Source organism: Scyliorhinus torazame, chromosome 21 (assembly GCF_047496885.1).
Source record: "Scyliorhinus torazame isolate Kashiwa2021f chromosome 21, sScyTor2.1, whole genome shotgun sequence".
Lineage (NCBI taxonomy): Eukaryota > Metazoa > Chordata > Chondrichthyes > Carcharhiniformes > Scyliorhinidae > Scyliorhinus > Scyliorhinus torazame.
Genome location: NC_092727.1, coordinates 22,974,029 through 22,991,452, shown reverse-complemented (window position 1 = coordinate 22,991,452; position 17,424 = coordinate 22,974,029). Strand labels below are relative to the sequence as shown.

Here is a 17,424-nt window from a genome sequence, read left to right as displayed (position 1 = left end):
TATCTTTTCCTTTAAGAAAAGGATATATTTAAACATGGAAATCCGTCAGTATCGAAAAAACATTTACCTAATACATTGCTTATCAGAGCTATAGGTTCATACTCACGACAGTCCAATGGGAATTGTCTGACGAAACAGGGAGTTTGACAGAACAGTGACTTTACCCAGTAGCAGGAAAGAGTGTGTGCGAGGGCGGCACGGTAGCACAGTGGTTAGCACTGTGGCTTCACAGTGCCAGGGACCCGAGTTCGATTCCCAGCTTGGGTCACTGTCTGTGCGGAGTCTGCACATTCTCCCCGTGTCTGCGTGCGTTTCCTCTGGGCGCTCCGGTTTCCTCCCACACGCCAATTTTATGGGGAGGTTTCTAGCTGGTGGTCTGTGTGTGCAAGGCGGCTGGCCATAGAGGGCCATACATGTATTGGGATTTTCTGGAGGTTGGGTTCTAAGGGACATGCTGGCAGATGGGATGTTACTGACATATAGGGGATTGGGGGCGACTGTCAGGGGTCAAGGACAGAGGTGATGCCAAGGGCACACAGGTGGTTACTCACCCAAGATTGCCGAAGGAAGTCATTCATCTTTCTCTGGCATTGTATGCCGGTCCTCTTGGTGAAGCTGCCCCTCTGACACCTCCTCCCAGGCTTTGTTCGTTCTCACTGCCTATTGTCTCTGCCCCACCCTGGGGAAGAGAGTGTCCCTCCTCACCTCAACATCGTCCAGCATCCTGCGGATGTCCGCATCCAGAAATCTGGGAGCAGGTCTTTAGTAGCCATACCCTTGGATGGAATGAGAGTGGGGGCTATGTGGAGCATTTAAAGCTGCAAAGTTTGACAGGTTCTCAATGGGATTCCCAACCACAGCAATTCAGACACTAGGGGATTCGAATCTCAGGCAGGATCCACATGGGCAGCGTATTGGCCCATTACCAAACCATCAATAGTGCCTCGCCGCTGTTCCTCGCGGCAGCGAGAATATATCCTAATTCTCCGCTGGTGCCAGCACTTAAGAGTGCGGAATGAGAATCGCACCGATTAACTTGTGATAAAGGCTTGGAAATTCACTGAAAACTAATGATCTGAAGCAACAAAGAAATCGTTGAAAGTGTTCAGCACATCTTTTGTCATATAATCAGCTCGTTAATCCAGCAATGTGTCCTAATGTTCCCAATTCAGTCACGGAGAATTGAATTGCATTCCGTTATCAGTCACGGAGAATTGAATTGCGTTGTTATTTCCATAGTGTCAAATGTATGCAAAGCATAATCATTTGAGTTTTATCTGGCTAACTTTGTGGTAAAACATTTAGTTAACCCATGTCCCACTACACTGAGGAGTTAGTTTCAAGATCATTTTATGAGCTGTATCAAACCCTAATCCAAAGATATTTAGCTTTTAAATTCTCAAATATAGACATGTACCTCCTGCTCTTTGGCTCAAGCCATTGATCAACATATATCTATAGATATGCCAAAGTTCTTGAGCTGACTTTGTGATTGACATATTGGCCGCAATTCTCCGACCCCGCGCCGGGTCGGAGAATATCCGGGGGGGGGAGGAGCGTGACAATCGCGCCATGCCGCCCCGACGAGCCGAATTACTGACACCCGCGGGAATGCCGCCGTGCCGGTCGGGGGCCGTTGAAAGCGCCCCCCGGTGATTCTGCGGGCCTCGATGGGCCGAGTGCCCGCCGAGTTCGGCCGAGTCCCGCCGGCGTGGGTTACTCAGGTCACACATGGCGAGATCTGGAAGGTGTGTCTGCTGGAGCCGTCCTCGAGGGTGGGTGGGGGGATCCGGCCCCGGGGGGGGGCCTCCATGGTGGCCTGGCGCGCGATCGTGGCTTACCGATCACCGGGCGGGCTGGTTCCGTGGTGGCCTATGTTCCTCCGCGCCGGACCCCTGTAGGGCTCCGCCATATTGCCCGGGGTCCGGCGCAGAGACGGGAACCCACGCGCATGTGCGGAACCACGCCGGCCGTGCCACGCATGCGTGGAATCACACCGGCCTTGCCGCAAATGCTCGAACTCGCGCCGGCCATGCCGCGACGGCTGGAGCTGCGGAGACCACTCCGGCGCCGGCCTGGCCCCCGAGGAAGGAGCGCATTCCTGATTATCGAGGACCGTTGACGCCGGAGTGGTTGCTGTCGCTTTTCACGCCGGCTTCAGAACTTGGCTGCGGTTTTGGAGATTCCCGGCGATTATGTTCCCAAACTGTAACCACAGGGAAAGAAATTGGCAGAAGGTGGAATATATTGGCTCCTTCATTGATAATTTAAATCAGTGATACTTTTTTGCATCATTTCAATTCTGGGTATAATTTTCTTTATTTGTTCATGGGATGTGGGGGTCGCTGGTTAGGACAACACCTATTGCCCCTCCCTAATTGGCCTTGTTCAGTGGGCATTTAAGAGTCAACCACCTTGAGGTGGATCTGGAGTCACATGTAGGCCAGACCAGGTAAGGCCGTCAGGTTTCCTTCTCTAAAGGGACACTAGTGAACCAGATGGGTTTTTACGACAATCGGCAATGTTTTTGTGGTCAGCACTAGTCTTTTATTCCATATTTGTTTATTGAATTCAAATTTTACCATCTGCTATGGTGGGATTCAAAGTCTGGTCCCCAGAGCATTACCCTGGACTTGAATGAAAATCGCTTATTGTCACAAGTAGGCTTCAAATGAAGTTACTGTGAAAAGCCCCTAGTCGCCACATTCCGGCGCCTCTTCAGGGAAGCCGGTATGGGAATTGAACCGTGCTGCTGGCCTGCCTTGGTCTGCTTTAAAAGCCAGCTATTTAGCCCAGTGTGCTAAACCAGCCCCTTCTGGATTACTAGTCCACTGACGATACCATTGTATCACCACCTCCCCATTAGACCACCTTGAATTGACAAGCCTTATTTATTTTGTGGGGAAATCCATATTATGAATCCAGGCCTATTGTCAAGATTGAAAACAATAGGGAGAATATTACAAAATGTAGCAGTTAATGAAGGTGACAATTAGTCGGAGAGGAAAATTGAGGTGGAGAAAGAGTTCCATAAGCTTGGAGTTCTAGGAAATAATGGGATTCAGCACTCAGTGATAAAAATTGATTCCTCTTCAAAATCTTCCTGAAGGTTCTGCCATGTTTTATTTTATTTTTATTACGATCTTTCACATCAGAAAGTCCAAGACATTCATAATTCTCTCTCTGAATGCAACCCTTGTCTTTTGGTATATTTCATAACAACACAACTCAAAACATTCAAGAACACTTGATGATACAACGTATTGTGACAAACATTGACTTTGGAAGCTTCAGAATGCCAGGACTTATAATTAATATTTAGAAATTTTCCAACAGGGTTCATGTTTTATTGTTTAGCATTCTGAATGCCAGAACTTAAAGTTTATATATAATATATATATTTAAACTTGGGTGAAACTAAACAGTTGTAAACTGGCCAATTTAGTCAACATGGACCTTTACTCTTGCCTAAATTCGAGTGAAAGTTGTTCTCCACTGAAAATGGAAGGAAATGCTGTCAGAAAATTCTGAATGCTGAAAGTGCTTGAGGAACAATATTTTAAGACATGCATGTTGTTTAAGACGTGAACTGTTTTTCCATTACCTTATAATATGTATCTGGTGGAGTATTTGTCAGGTTAACTCCATTCTGAATTGAAGCAATTCTTTAAGCTAACTCTCGTTCCATCTGCAGGCAATTTGATAGTGCATTGTGACGGTGGTTGAGAATTGGACTATCGTGCACAGGCAGTCTCCAACGATGGCCATCAGTCTAGACTTGAGAAGTCTCCAATTGAGAATAACAGCAGACTGGAAGGGTTTAACAGTTTATTACAGTTCTGGTCAATTATTATTGGAATTTGGAAATAACAACACACTCCATTGAACATCGACAATAATATGAAGAATGCATACCGTGTGGTTTTTAACGGTCTTGCAGTTGGCCACTTCAGGAACCACAGAGCTTGTGGACCAATTCCAACATCTATTCGGAATGTCTGGTGGTGTTATCAGTCTGCATGACCACTAGTTTCTGTGAATGGCAAAAACTACACAGATAAGAAAAATTGATCCCCATACAGAATGCTTTCCGATTTCTTTCATTTCTTTCCGATAAGGCAGCTGCTGATTAGAGGGCTCTGTTTAACGCAGACCCCACAAACACCATCGCTTATCCCCCCAACATTGAGTTTCTGGTCAGGTGCAGGCTTCTGCAGTTAACAATGTGTCCTCCAATCCGTTAAATATTTCCTCAGTCCTTTTGCTCCTTCCAATGCTTAATTTTGAGTACGCTATCTGCACCATAATGTATGTGTTGATGTTAAAATTCAGTGATTATCTGAGATAGCCAAATGATGATCTGGGAACAAAGGTTGTCAGCAAATGTGGCATTTGATGATCTGCTGGCTGCAATAAACAGGAAACCACATGTTTTAATCAGATTTTAAAAATAATTGTACCTTTGTTTGTCTCTTAGAAGAGTTCAGGATTATAAGGAAACTTTTGTTTAATGACCAACACTGTTCGAGTCCAAATGAACAGAACCAGAGGTTGAAGTTTTGAATTTTCAATGGATTTTTAACCAATAGGATCAAGTGAGTAATGTGTGCTCACCATAACTTGAGAAGAATGGATTGCTATCCTCAAAACAGACAAGGGGTGTTACCAAATTACTGTGCTGCACCTTTCGGAAAGCAAGTATAGCATTGAGCCATACAGATTGTTGGTTTAAGGACTTCTAAAAATTAATTAATGGGATGTGGGCATTGTTGGCTGGGCCAGCATTTATTACCCATACCTAATTGCCCTTCAACTGAGTGGCTTGCTCGGCCATTTTGGAGGCGTTTAAGAGTCAGCCACCTTTCTGAGAATCTGGAGTCACACGTAGGCAGACTTCCTTCCCTGAGGGATTTGTGAACCAAATGGCTTTTTACAACAATTCACAGTGGTTTCATGGTCATCATTAGACTTTTAATTCCAGATTGTTACTGAATGTGACGTGGTGGGATTTGAACCCGGGAGCATTACCTCGGGTCTCTGGATTACTAGTTCAGTGACAATACCAGTACACCACCGCCTCCCCTATATCTGATATACTGGGAGTGTGAATGGTACCCTGTTCACCTAATTACCAGTATTGTTTAGTTTTTGTCATCTCCTCCATCTCCACAACCCTTTGAGATAGTGGCACTCCTCTAATTCAGGTCTCTTGGGTATCCCTGAATTTAACCACTCCGCCATTGCTGGCCAAGTCTTCAACTGCCTCCGCCCAAAATTCCGGAATTACTTCCCTAACCCTTTCTACTTCTTTACCTCTCTTTGACTAGATTTTTGTTCACCTTCCCTAATACCTCTTTATGTTCCGTGTTATCATATTTTGTTTTATAATCTCCCTGTGAACGAACTCGGCCGCTTTATTACATTAAAGGCACCACATAAATACAAGTTAATGTTATCGTGTGCAAATAGGCACATCAATGCTTTTTAATCCTTTCAGCCTCTAATATTCGGCATGAACTGAATTGTTGCCAGCCAGCCAATGTGAAAATAAGAGAAATCCTCTCTAGGATGCATCGCATGTCACCTCAAAGTTATGCATGGACAGCCTCCTTCAGAAATTGTTTAGTTGGTACAGAGAATAATTAACAAAACACAGAGGACTGAAAATAACATTTGAATTCAATGAATAATAGATGTGTGTGTGTGTGTGGGGGGGGGGGGGGGGTCTATAGTACAATTCTGAACACTTTTCAACTGTGTAGATTTAAGACTGAGAGAAAAGTAGAATCGAATACAAGAAAGTCCTCACAAAGGGAATATTGAAGCAGTAATGTATCCAATACTGGACTCACATCAGAGCTGTAACTGTATTAACTAGTTAGATAGTGATAACACCATATTGCTAAACACAGCAAAGAGGATACTGTACTCTTACAGCAAGCAACTCATAAATCACAAAGAATTGGGATTTGACGGAATACAAAAACTTCTTCTCAGCTCACCTGTTGGCTTTGTGGGTAAAGGAATATCTGGCCTTGCAGGTTAGAAGTTCCCAAATTCGACTCACGTATTCTGTGTCGATTATCTCAGTCACCACTTTGTGACTGGGGTGCTATATTGTTCCTTAACATTTCCAGTCTAAGGTGGAAATGGAGGGCTGAGATAAGCCCAAGATCCCACTCAACATTAACACTCAGTGATGCCCGCCTCCAGAGAACATGTTTGTCGACTTCAGTAGGAATATGACTGGCTCAGTTGCAATGTATCTCCTTGTTTAGAACCATACAAGGGTGAGATATTGGAGGAATAACACTGGACCACGTCATATGACAATGGGCACGATTCAGCAGCCCCATTGCATCCGGTGCGGATTCAAGCGCAACAGGTTAATTGAGCGCAAGCCCCAAATCGAGCTCCATGTCAAGCCAATCACGTGTCACCCAACTGACTCTGCCCGGAGAGATCTGGATCATAAGACTCATTTAAATACCTGGACGCTAGATTCACCTGGTGCCCGCTACTCAATGGCTGCACCAGAGCGCCAATTAGTACTGGTCCACACAAACATGGATCAGGTGTAACGGCACCTCGGAAGTCTCCCAGGCCATTGGAGACCCGGGTGGTTGGGGACAGGGCAGGGTGACACACTGGCACTCCCCCTCACACCAGGGCACCTTTGCACTGTCAGCTTGGCATCCTGACAGTGCCACTCTGGCACTGCTGAGGTGCTCAGTTGAAACTGATGGCATACCATTGGCACTGCCAGGTTGACAGTGCCAGGATGCCCAGTTGTCAGGTTGGCATTGCCAGGGGTCAGGCCTGAGGGGGCCTTGCTAGGTAGAGAGGGATGAGGGGGAGTTCCCAGGGCCTTCTCAAAGTTGTGGTTGAGGGAGAGTCAAAAAAGCAGGGAGGGAGGGCCATAAGACAGAGGCTGTAGGACAAAATGGCGCCCGATCTGCGAAGAATCTTTCCTGCTGGCGAGCTTCGCCTTGCCGGAGAGAATCTCATGAAAAAAGGCAAAGTGCCATTGGATAGCGGGATGTTTCTCGGCACTGCAGCCACCTTGAAACACTTCGCTAAACACGCCATTCAACAGACTTTAACTTGAGTCCCTTGAACAGCGTCTAATGTTTTCCAGTGGAAATGAGAAAAAGCCCAAGGAAGTGAGAGTCCCTTCCTTTTTCACAGTTTTTTAATTAATAATTTTTTTAAAAAAATCTTTATTGTCACAAGTAGGCTTGCATTAACACTGTCACCGTGAAAAACCCCTAGTCGCCACATTCCGGCGCCTGTTCGGGTACACGGAGTGAGAATTCAAATGTGCAAATTACCTAGTGCATGTCTTTTGGGACTTGTGGGAGGAAACCGGAGCACCCAGAGGAAACCCATGCAGACATAGGGAGAACGTCCAGACTCCGCACAGACAGTGACCCAAGCCGGGAATCGAACCTGAGACTCTGGCGCTGTGAAGCAACAGTGCTAACACTGTCCTACCTTGCCTCCCAATAGTTCTGATAAAGTGTTCAGAAAAAGTGATTTCAGATCCAATTGCAAGGGATTTTATCATCAAAACAAAGATAATAAAACCTCTGTGCCATCTCTGCCAATAGACAATAGCAAAACGCAGACAATTGCCAGTGATCTGGGACTATCTTTACATGTATCTTGTCCATTGTTTCTTTCCTTATCTCTGCTATTCACCGATAATAGGAAGGCTTTGGAGAAGGACCCAATTATTCCAATAAACCAAATATTATGAAGCGTTACCAATCTATGCTGAGCAACACCAACCACATCATGCACAATTCCAACGTGCCTTGAAAATGTAGTTTCGCTCATAGAAAATATCTCTTGAAACAATAAATGATGATCATTTTCTTCAGCTCTTAAGATCTAAATCTCTTAGTCAACAAAAGAGAAAAGGATACAAGCCTCTAAATACTTATTTCCTGTAGTCATTTAGCACTTACGTTAATTATGGCATACAACGACACAAACTGAATGTGCATGGTTCTGTTACTGTTCAATATCAGTGAACAAATCTCTTTACCAGGAATGGAAAACTGTTATATTGTGACAAGCTACTTTAAAGAACAGATTTTAGAATGAGCTCCAAACCAAAATTGCTGTTGTTTTACTGGAATAGGTTATTCATAAAAGTAACATGTTTGCAGGAGGATTTCTGGATCTAACACGGTTGGACTTCCACATTTCTGAGAGCAGTAACAAAGAAGAGCCTTACCCCAGTTGACTGTGAAGCTCACCTCCAAGATCACGTATCATTACAATCAGATTTGTTTGCTAGGAAAATGGATTAAGGTAGACTGGCCATGGGATCAAAAACATGATTAAGTTCCCTGTAGTTTAGAAAGGTAAGGTGGAATCTGGGTAAATTTAACCATTTGGCATGATATTGGAATAACTGTTTACTCTGAAATGTTTATTGATATTTATGAAACTGACCTGACTACATAATACTAGAAAATAACTAATGCAGTTTGAAACAGAATCAATTTTGTTTTGAGATATTTCTGAATAAATAAATCACTGCAAATCAAGGTTGTTTGACACAGTTTCAGAAAACGATGCCACTGCATTATGTCCTTCCTACATGACTGCAGGTGACAAAATTGGGCTGTGTAGTGGCCTTTGCCTGAGCTCTATGGTGTTGTTCAGGGAGCAACAGGGCACCCAATACATGAATGCACTCTTCAGCACATGCCACACCACTCCCCTTCACTGTTTACAACTTTAACGAACTGTGAAAAGCACCGAATGCTTGTAGAAATCTATAGACAGTGAGAAGAAATCAATCAAAGGTAGGTCGTCGATGATCCCTTTCAATAGTGCTGGGGGTAATGCCGTGAAGCATGGTGGCTGCCATATTGGTGAAGGCATTGGCACGTCCAGCAAACATTAGTGTGCAACACTGAATTAATGGCAGTGCTGTCATTTGGAGCTCTGTGTTCTTTTACTGGCACACAGCTGAACATACATTTAGTGGCAAAAAGATACCATTCTCAATGCAATCTGCTCCCATAGTTTTTTGACCATTGGTCTGGATGGTCTTGAGGACCTCTTGCAGATTCAGATTCGCTCTCCTCCTTTCTACCTCATCCACCAGGACATTCGATCCAGTGGGACAGGAAACCTTGGAACACACTCTCTTCCAGGTTGAGTCATTATTCCAAGTTTCTCAGGTCAGATCTTTTAAAACAATCTTTCATGGGATGTGTGCATCGCTGGCAAGGCCCCAGTGTTTGTTGCCCATCCCTAATTGCCCTTGAACTGCCCTTGCTGGGACATTTACATAAGAACATAAAAACTTGGAGCAGGAGCAGGCCATCTGGCCCTTTGAGCCTGCTCCACCATTCAATGAGATCATGGCTGATCTTGGGCGAAATTCTCCCGAAACGGCGCGATGTCCGCCGACTGGCGCCCAAAACGGCGCCAATCAGACGGGCATCGCGCCGCCCCAATGGTGCGGAATGCTCCGCATCTTTGGGGGCTGAGCCCCAACATTGAGGGGCTAGGCCGGCGCTGGAGGAATTTCCGCCCCGCCAGCTGGCGGAAACGGCCTTTGTTGCCCCGCCAGCTGGCGCGGAAATGACATCCCCGGGCGGCCGCTGACAGTTTCCCACGCATGCGCAGTGGAGGGCGTCTCTTCCGCCTCCGCCATGGTGGAGACCGTGGCGGAGGCGGAAGGGAAAGAGTGCCCCCACGGCACAGGCCCGCCCGCGGATCGGTGGGCCCCGATTGCGGGCCAGGCCACCGTGGGGGCACCCCCCGGGGCCAGATCGCCCCGCGCCCCCCCCCCCAGGACCCCGGAGCCCGCCCACGCCGCCTTGTCCCGCCGTTCAAAAGGTGGTTTAATCCACGCCGGCGGGACAGGCAATTTATTGGCGGGACTTCGGCCCATTCGGGCCGGAGAATCCAGCGGGGGGGCCCGCCAACCGGCGCGGCCCGATTCCCGCCCCCGCCGAATATCCGGTACCGGAGACTTCGGCAACCGGCGGGGGCGGGATTCACGGCAGCCCCCGGCGATTCTCCAACCCGGCGGGGGGTCGGAGAATGACGCCCCTTTTGTGGACACAGCTCCACTTTCTGGCCCGAACACCATAACCCTTAATCCACTTATTCTTCAAAAAGCTATCTATCTTTATCTTGAAAACATTCAATGAAGGAGCCTCAACTGCTTCACTGGGCAGGGAATTCCATAGACTCACAACTCTTTGGGTGAAGAAGTTCCGCCTGAGCTCAGTCCTTAATTGCCTTTCACAGGGCAATTAAGAGTCAACCGTGGTGTTGTGGGCCTGGAGATGTATGTCAGCCAGAAAGGGTAAAGGTGGCAGATTTCCTTCCCTGAAGGACATTAGTGAGTTGAATGTTTTTTTTTTGCAACAATCGACAATGGTTTCATGATCATCATTAATTCCAGATCTATTAATTGAATTGAAATTCCACCAGCTGCCATGGTGGGATTTGAACCCAGGTCCCCAGAGCATTAGCTGGGGGCCTGTAGATTGCTAGCCCAGTAACATGACCACTTTGTGATATAAAATGATCTTTTAAATTTGTTGATGCATATATTTTCATTTTAATTCTTCCATGTTTTCTTAATTCATTTACAGCTGAAATTCTAGTTTCACATTTTTGCTGTATTTGAATTTTAATAGTATCTTCCGTTCACTATTTTAAGGATTATGTCATTTTGTGACAGTGGGATTCTGACATCAGGAGAATTGGCCTCCAGTTATGACTTTGCAAAGCACCTCTGAATGAATAATAAGAAATGCCTGGCTCTCACACTGGTCTAACCACTTCCAGCTATTTACAAAATAGAGTTGCCTGCAACATTCCGCTCAATTGTACTTTTTGTCTTTTTTGCTGCAATTCAGTGACTGGATATAGGCAATGTAACTGCTCCTCCTTTCACTAATGTTTCTTCGGAACCAAAAGCAGAAAATGCTGGAAACATTCATTTTTTGGCCACCATCTGTGCAGGCAAGTTAACACGTGAGCCCTTCATTGTAACCCAATGCATTCTCATATGCAGCTGGATTTTCTGCTCCCCGACGCCAAAATCGCGTTTGACGAAGGGGCGGAGAATCCGTTTTGATGCCAATATCAGGAGCGGCGCTGGTTTTTGTATTCTCCGCCCCCTGAAAAGCGGCATACTCTAGGAGTACGCCGCGCCGATTATCCACGGCCTCAGGCCAGTGCCTGAGGCCTGCCCCGTGATACTCCGCCCCCGACTAGCTGAGTTCCTGACAGCGTGGGTTATGTGTGCTCACACCATCCTGGAACCTCACGTGGTGGCTGCAGACTCAGTCCGGAGCCGCCACATTTGGGGGAGGGCACTGTGGGCGGGCAGTCCGGGACGCGCGAGCGCCCGAAGGGGGGCACTACTTTTGCGGTCCGTGGGCTGAGTCTGCAATGGAGCATGGCGCAGCCGCTGCAGGCCACCGCCGTGCACATGCGCGGCCACGGAACTGGAAGTGCTCAGGGCCGCAACGGCAGCGAGGGCTGCGAGCTCTACGCTGCCTCCCTGCTAGCCCCCAGCAAAACGGTGAATCGGTGGCCATTTTGTGCCAGTTTTCCTGGTGTAAAACACCACTGTTTTCACGTCTGCGTGGGGACTTAGTCTCCAAAACGGAGAATCCAGCCCATGAACTGTCAATCCAGCAGTTTATCCCCCCAGAAATACCCACAAACCTTCCAGCATCTCTGTTTTTGTTTCAAATTTCCTGCAAATACATTTCTTTCACATTTTCCTTATTTATTTTTTTCTTCTCCAAACTGCAATCGCCCCAAAACAGGCCTTGCAAGTTCCTGTCAGGAGCAGAAAGTTGCTGTTATTTACACCCAAATCTTTTTAACGTGCTGTCCATGGTTTGCAAATGATAGATTATTCACACTGCATGCTTTCCACATTATGTCAAGCTCAAAACCCTCATGTGACTAAAGTGTAAAACTTATGCATTCTTTTTGAAGAATGCCAAGTATATCAATTAAGTAATTTTAGATGCGAGGATTGCAGTAGGTTGTAATTGAGAGTTGGTCAAGATCATAGGTTTCGTGTTTCAATCAAATGTATCTCAACAGCTTTGTAAGGTGACCATTACAACTTTAAGCTGTTTATTATAAAAGATAGATATATTTTTTCTTTCTTTTCCTTTCATATTGCTGCAATAGTATTGGAGACGGCCAAGAAAGGTTGGTTGTGGGACTAAAGCTAGCACCATGGTCTGAAAGGCACTTCTAATGCTGCAGTTGGAGGCAATGGCAGTGTCAAAGACAACTTTGTAGAGTTGAGGACAATTCTATGGGATCAGAGACAGTTTGACTAGTGGAGGTTTACTGAAATTATTAACGGTCAGTGGGGTCGGAAGAATTCCGTACTCTTGCTAAGCACTGACGTTTATAATATAAATGGGTTAACACCAGCATAACAATAGTGCACACAGGAATGTAATAAAAGCTTATTAAGCATCCATACAGAAACTTTCCCAGGCAGAATACCTACTTACAGATGTCATGGTTAGGTGCAGCACTAATTATAATAGATTATTTAATGCCTATGGTATTTGGTTAATGCAAAAACGAAAGAACAAGTTGTCCCAATGCACCTTACAGGCACTGAAATTTTTTTGAAATGCAGTCACTAATGTATTAGGAGCCACAACAGCCATATTGAGCACATCATAGTCCCACAGTTAGGAATGAGAAAATGACCAGATTATCTGCTTTTTCAGTGATATTGGCTGAGGGATCAATGTGGGCCAGAATGCCAGGGAAAGCTCCTCTGCTGTTCTTTGAATGCATGTTGCTTAACACGCAACCGTGAGGGCAGACGGGTGATTCACTTTAATTTTTCATCCAAAAGACAGCGATTCCAATACTGGGATTGTCAGCCTGGATTTTGTGCTCAATTCTCCGGAGTGTACTTGAATCCACAACCTCCCGGCTCAGAGACGAAAGTGCAACAACCGAGCCAATTCTGACAACTGCTATTTCTCAATCAGTGTATGTTGCCAAATGCCTATTTTCTAATTGTCAGCAATTGGTGAACTTGATGACATGACTTTAGTGGCAAAATGTTGCTTTTAATCACATTCAACTCACTGTTATGAGAGTGAGCGAGACAGCCGAGGAAAGAATGGAAGCAAATGCTGAGAACAACCCAAGTGTGACTGAACCAGCCAGATGCATAGAGCAAAGCAGATGTGCCCCTCTCTTTCTGTGATGCTGTTTCAATGTTAATAAAGCTCAGTGATCTAAAATACAATCATTACTGCAAAAAATAATTCTATTCTACTTTTGCACAAGATCTGCTGAGCAATGAAAAAAGATTTGGGGTAAACTCAGTTATCCCGTGTTCCCACTGGAGAAACCTTGTTTGAAGAGAGAGTAGATTGGGCATTAGAACAATGATGTAGAACCAATTCTCCATCTTGCGTTCCCTTCAAAAACAATTCCCACTGAGATTGAGGCGAGCTGAATTTGCCCTATAATTGTGATTTCATGCCCTGATCCATGCGACTAAATATGAAGACTTTTATGAAAATCGTTTGCTTCTTTTGTGTATTAATGATTCAAATTAGAATTTAAAAACAGGAAAATTTTAATGCAGGGGAGCAGGACACTAAAGCTAATTGTCCTTTATGAACCTTAAAGCTCTTTTTTCAGAAAAGGCATTTGTAAAATAACCAGTAAACCTGTATGCAATAATATAACCTAATCTGCCCACTTGATACAATTAATTTTTATTTTTTCCAATTAAGGGGCAAATTAGCGTGGTCAACTCACCTTCCCTGCATATCTTTGGGCTGTGAGGGTGAGGCCCATGCAGACACAGGAAGAATCACTTGATACAAAGAATAAGGAACAGAGATTAAATTCTTACAGATTTTAAGTCTAGAATTCCCGTGAGAAATTTCATTTTTGCGGTAAAGTCATCAACGGTGCCGGAACACCATTAATTAAATCAATTAATCACCATCATCCTTTTTCACTTTACTGACCCTACTAGGTTAACAGTGGCTCAATTGCTAGCATTCTCAATGTGAATCAAAAAGTTGTGAGTTCAAGTCCCAATCTAGATCTTAAGCACAAAAATCAAGCATAGTGTCGTATTGAGGGAGTGCTACACTGTTGAAGATGCCCTTCTGTTTTTATGTGAGCGTTGCTAGCTGGGCCAGCATTTATTGCCCATCCCTAATTGCCCTTAAACTGAGTGACTTGTTAGGCCATTTCAGAGGGTATTTCTTTCAGGTCAAGCACATTGCTGTGGATCTGGCGTCACATGTAGGCCAGACCAGGTAAGAATGGCAGGTTTCCTTCAACTGGATGGGTTTTTACAACAATTGGTAATGGCTTCAGGGCCATCATTAGACCTTTGCCTCCAGATTCCAATTGCACCATCTGCTGCAGCAAAATTGGAACCTGGGTCCCCAAAGTATTCATAGAATCATAGAATTTACAGTGCAGAAGGAGGCCATTCAGCCCATCTACTCGGCACCGGCCCTTGGAAAGAGCACCCGACCCAAGCCCCATGCCTCCATCCTATCCCCTTTATCCCCGTAACCCAGTAACCCCACCTAATCTTTTTGGGCACTAAGGGCAATTTAGCATGGCCAATCCACCTAACCTGCACATCTTTGGACTGTGGGAGGAAACCGGAGCACCCGGAGGAAATCCACGCACACACGGGGAGAACGTGCAGACTCTGCACAGACAGTGACCCAAGCTGGAATCGAACCTGGGACCCTGGAGCTGTGAAGCAACTGTGTTAACCACTATGCTACCGTGCTGCACCCCACTATGCTACCATGCTTCCCCCCACTATGCTACCGTGCTGCTCCCCAGTATGCTACCGTGCTGCCTCCACTATGCTACCATGCTGCCCCCTTAGCCTGGCTCTCTGGATTATGAGTCCAGTGACAATATCATTACACCACTGTCTCCCCTGTTTTAGGTGATATGTAAATCCAAGTCCCCTCAGATTGATGTGAGAAATCCCATGACACTATTTTTTGAAGAAGAGCAGGAAGTTATTCCTGGTATCCTGGCCTTAATCAACATCACCAAAGCAGATAATCTGGTCAATATCACATTACGTCTGTGGGAGCTTGCTGTGAGCAAATTGGCTGATATGTTTCTGACATTGTATCAGTGAATACGCACATTTCATTGGCAGTAATTGAGATGTCTAGTGGTTTTGAAAAGCACTATATAAATGCTTCTTTCTATCTTGAGACTGAAGGAGGTATTAAGTAAGAGATTCACACTCACACCCTCATTTTCAGTTCTATTGAAAATGCTATGCTTTGAATTCCCCCAAACTGCCTGGGCTGAAGTTGAAAATGTTTGCTATAACCCCAGACTGCAGATGAACATCTGGATTTTGTATTCACTGATGGTCAAATGCTTTTCTGGGGAAAGAGGATGAAAAATCCTGTAGGTTCAGTTGCATCAAGTATGGAAAATATTCGTGACTGAAGGCATCTTGTTCCATTAAGAACTTTAGATGCAGATAAGGATGCACATAAACCTTAAAATAACATTAGGCATTATTTGTTATGGAACAAAACCTTCTTAATAATTGCCGACTTCCTGAGCCGCCATAATGCTTGTCAATACTTTGCCAGAAAAGCATTCTATTGCAAGTATTGCAGAGGTTTGGCTGTCTCTCAACCTGAACGTTTTTTTCAGTGGGAAATGACCAATGCCTTGATTCTACAAGCAGGACCTTACAATCAGCCAGACATTCATTCCCCCTGAAGGTATAGCTGTATGTCTCTGCTCTTATTTGCAAATCCCAAGTGCACCAGCCAACCACCTGAACATTTGTGTTAGATAATGAGGGATTATGCTATTCTCATGTTACTCATATCTCGAGCATCTCAATATTTTTGGAATCACTCAGATCTGATAGTGCCTTGTGGAGTTGTATTTCGATGGAGCTTATTACACGCGACAAGGAATTAGAGAAAATCACATTTCCCTTTCTCGGGTGGGGAAGGTTCAAAACCTTCTGGCTGCTCAAACCATAGTTTCTGACGGAATTTTATGTCAATGCATGTTTGAATATAAAAGTTGATTCGACAATCCCATTCTCCCAGGGTCCGCGCTGTGTCCAGCCAGTCTATTGTATTTTGTTTGCTAATCTTAAAATATGGAAAATCACGTCTATGCTCGAACAATTCCCATGATGCTCTTATTGCAAGCGAAGGACTGCAACATCAGCCCTGCAGAGATTATTTCAGCATTTTAACATTTCACTTCATGTGTATCTAGTTTGCATGGCAGTAATCTCAGTGGACTATTTAGATTGGAACAGCTACATCTACAGTCAATGTGTATTTATGTTAGTTTATTTTCCTGACTCACAGCTCCTCAGCTCTAATTTCTGGGTGATTGATGAACCCAACTGGTCATGTGCAACACTTCATGCATGCTAAGTTCTGATTATTCTTAAAAGCCTAATTAAATTTGAAACTACACAAAGGGCAGGGTTTCAGAAACACAATGCACATTGCTCACATTTGCAAATTGTCCCAATTCATGGACTTTCTGAGTCAATTCCTGTGCCAGCCTCCCCGAACAGGCGCCGGAATGTGGCGACTAGGGACTTTTCACAGTAACTTCATTTGAAGCCTACTTGTGACAATAAGCGATTTTCATTTCATTTCATTTCAAGTTTGATGTCACACACATGAAAGTACATAAGGGGCTGAGACAACATTTGCAGGTGGGAAGAGTTATGGCAGATGAATTTCAACATAGAATCATAGATTCTTACAGTGTAGAAGGAGGTGATTCAGCCCATTGGGTCTGCATCGACCCTCTGAAAAAGCACCCTGTCCCACCCTGTGCCGGTAACCCCCACCTAACCTGCACTACTTTGGACACTAAGGGACATTTTAGCATGGACAATCCACTTGACCTGCACCTCTTTGGACTGTGGGGGGAAACCAGAGCACCCGAAGGATACCCACGCAGACACAGGGAGAACATGCAAACTCCACACAGACAGTCACCCACAGCCAGAATCGAACCCATGTCCCTAGGCACTGTGAGGCAGCAGTGCTAACCATTGTGCCGCTGTGCTGCCCAATGCCACCCAACATAGTTAGGGAAAAGGTGCCACACACCACAAGACAAAATAGGGGAATGTTGATATACTGTCTCGGAAAGGGGCTGAAAGAGATACAAGAATGACTATATACTCAAAACTGACTATGTCAAATCATTGCAGCGATGCAGTCAATAAAATGCTTGTAATACTCAGCTGTATTATTAGATCAGTGCAGTATAATCTGAGGCTGCCATGTTTAAACTAACAATTTCTCTGGTTAGTACATGCCTATTTGTACCAGTGGGTATTTCATTGAAACTCGTGTAAAATATCAAAACCTTTGA

At 45.0% G+C, this 17,424-nt stretch overlaps 1 long non-coding RNA gene across 1 annotated transcript in view; it reads right to left on the bottom strand.

The window, feature by feature from the left end:
• Positions 1–3,150: 3,150 nt before the first annotated feature.
• LOC140397960 (uncharacterized) overlaps positions 3,151–17,424 on the bottom strand; it is a 29,062-nt gene continuing 14,788 nt past the window's right edge. Inside the window, exons 2-3 of the long non-coding RNA XR_011937351.1 lie at positions 3,916–4,033; positions 3,151–3,810 (exon numbers count right to left, since the gene is read on the bottom strand). This is a non-coding gene — a long non-coding RNA (uncharacterized lncRNA). The remainder of the gene's footprint in view (positions 3,811–3,915; positions 4,034–17,424) is intronic.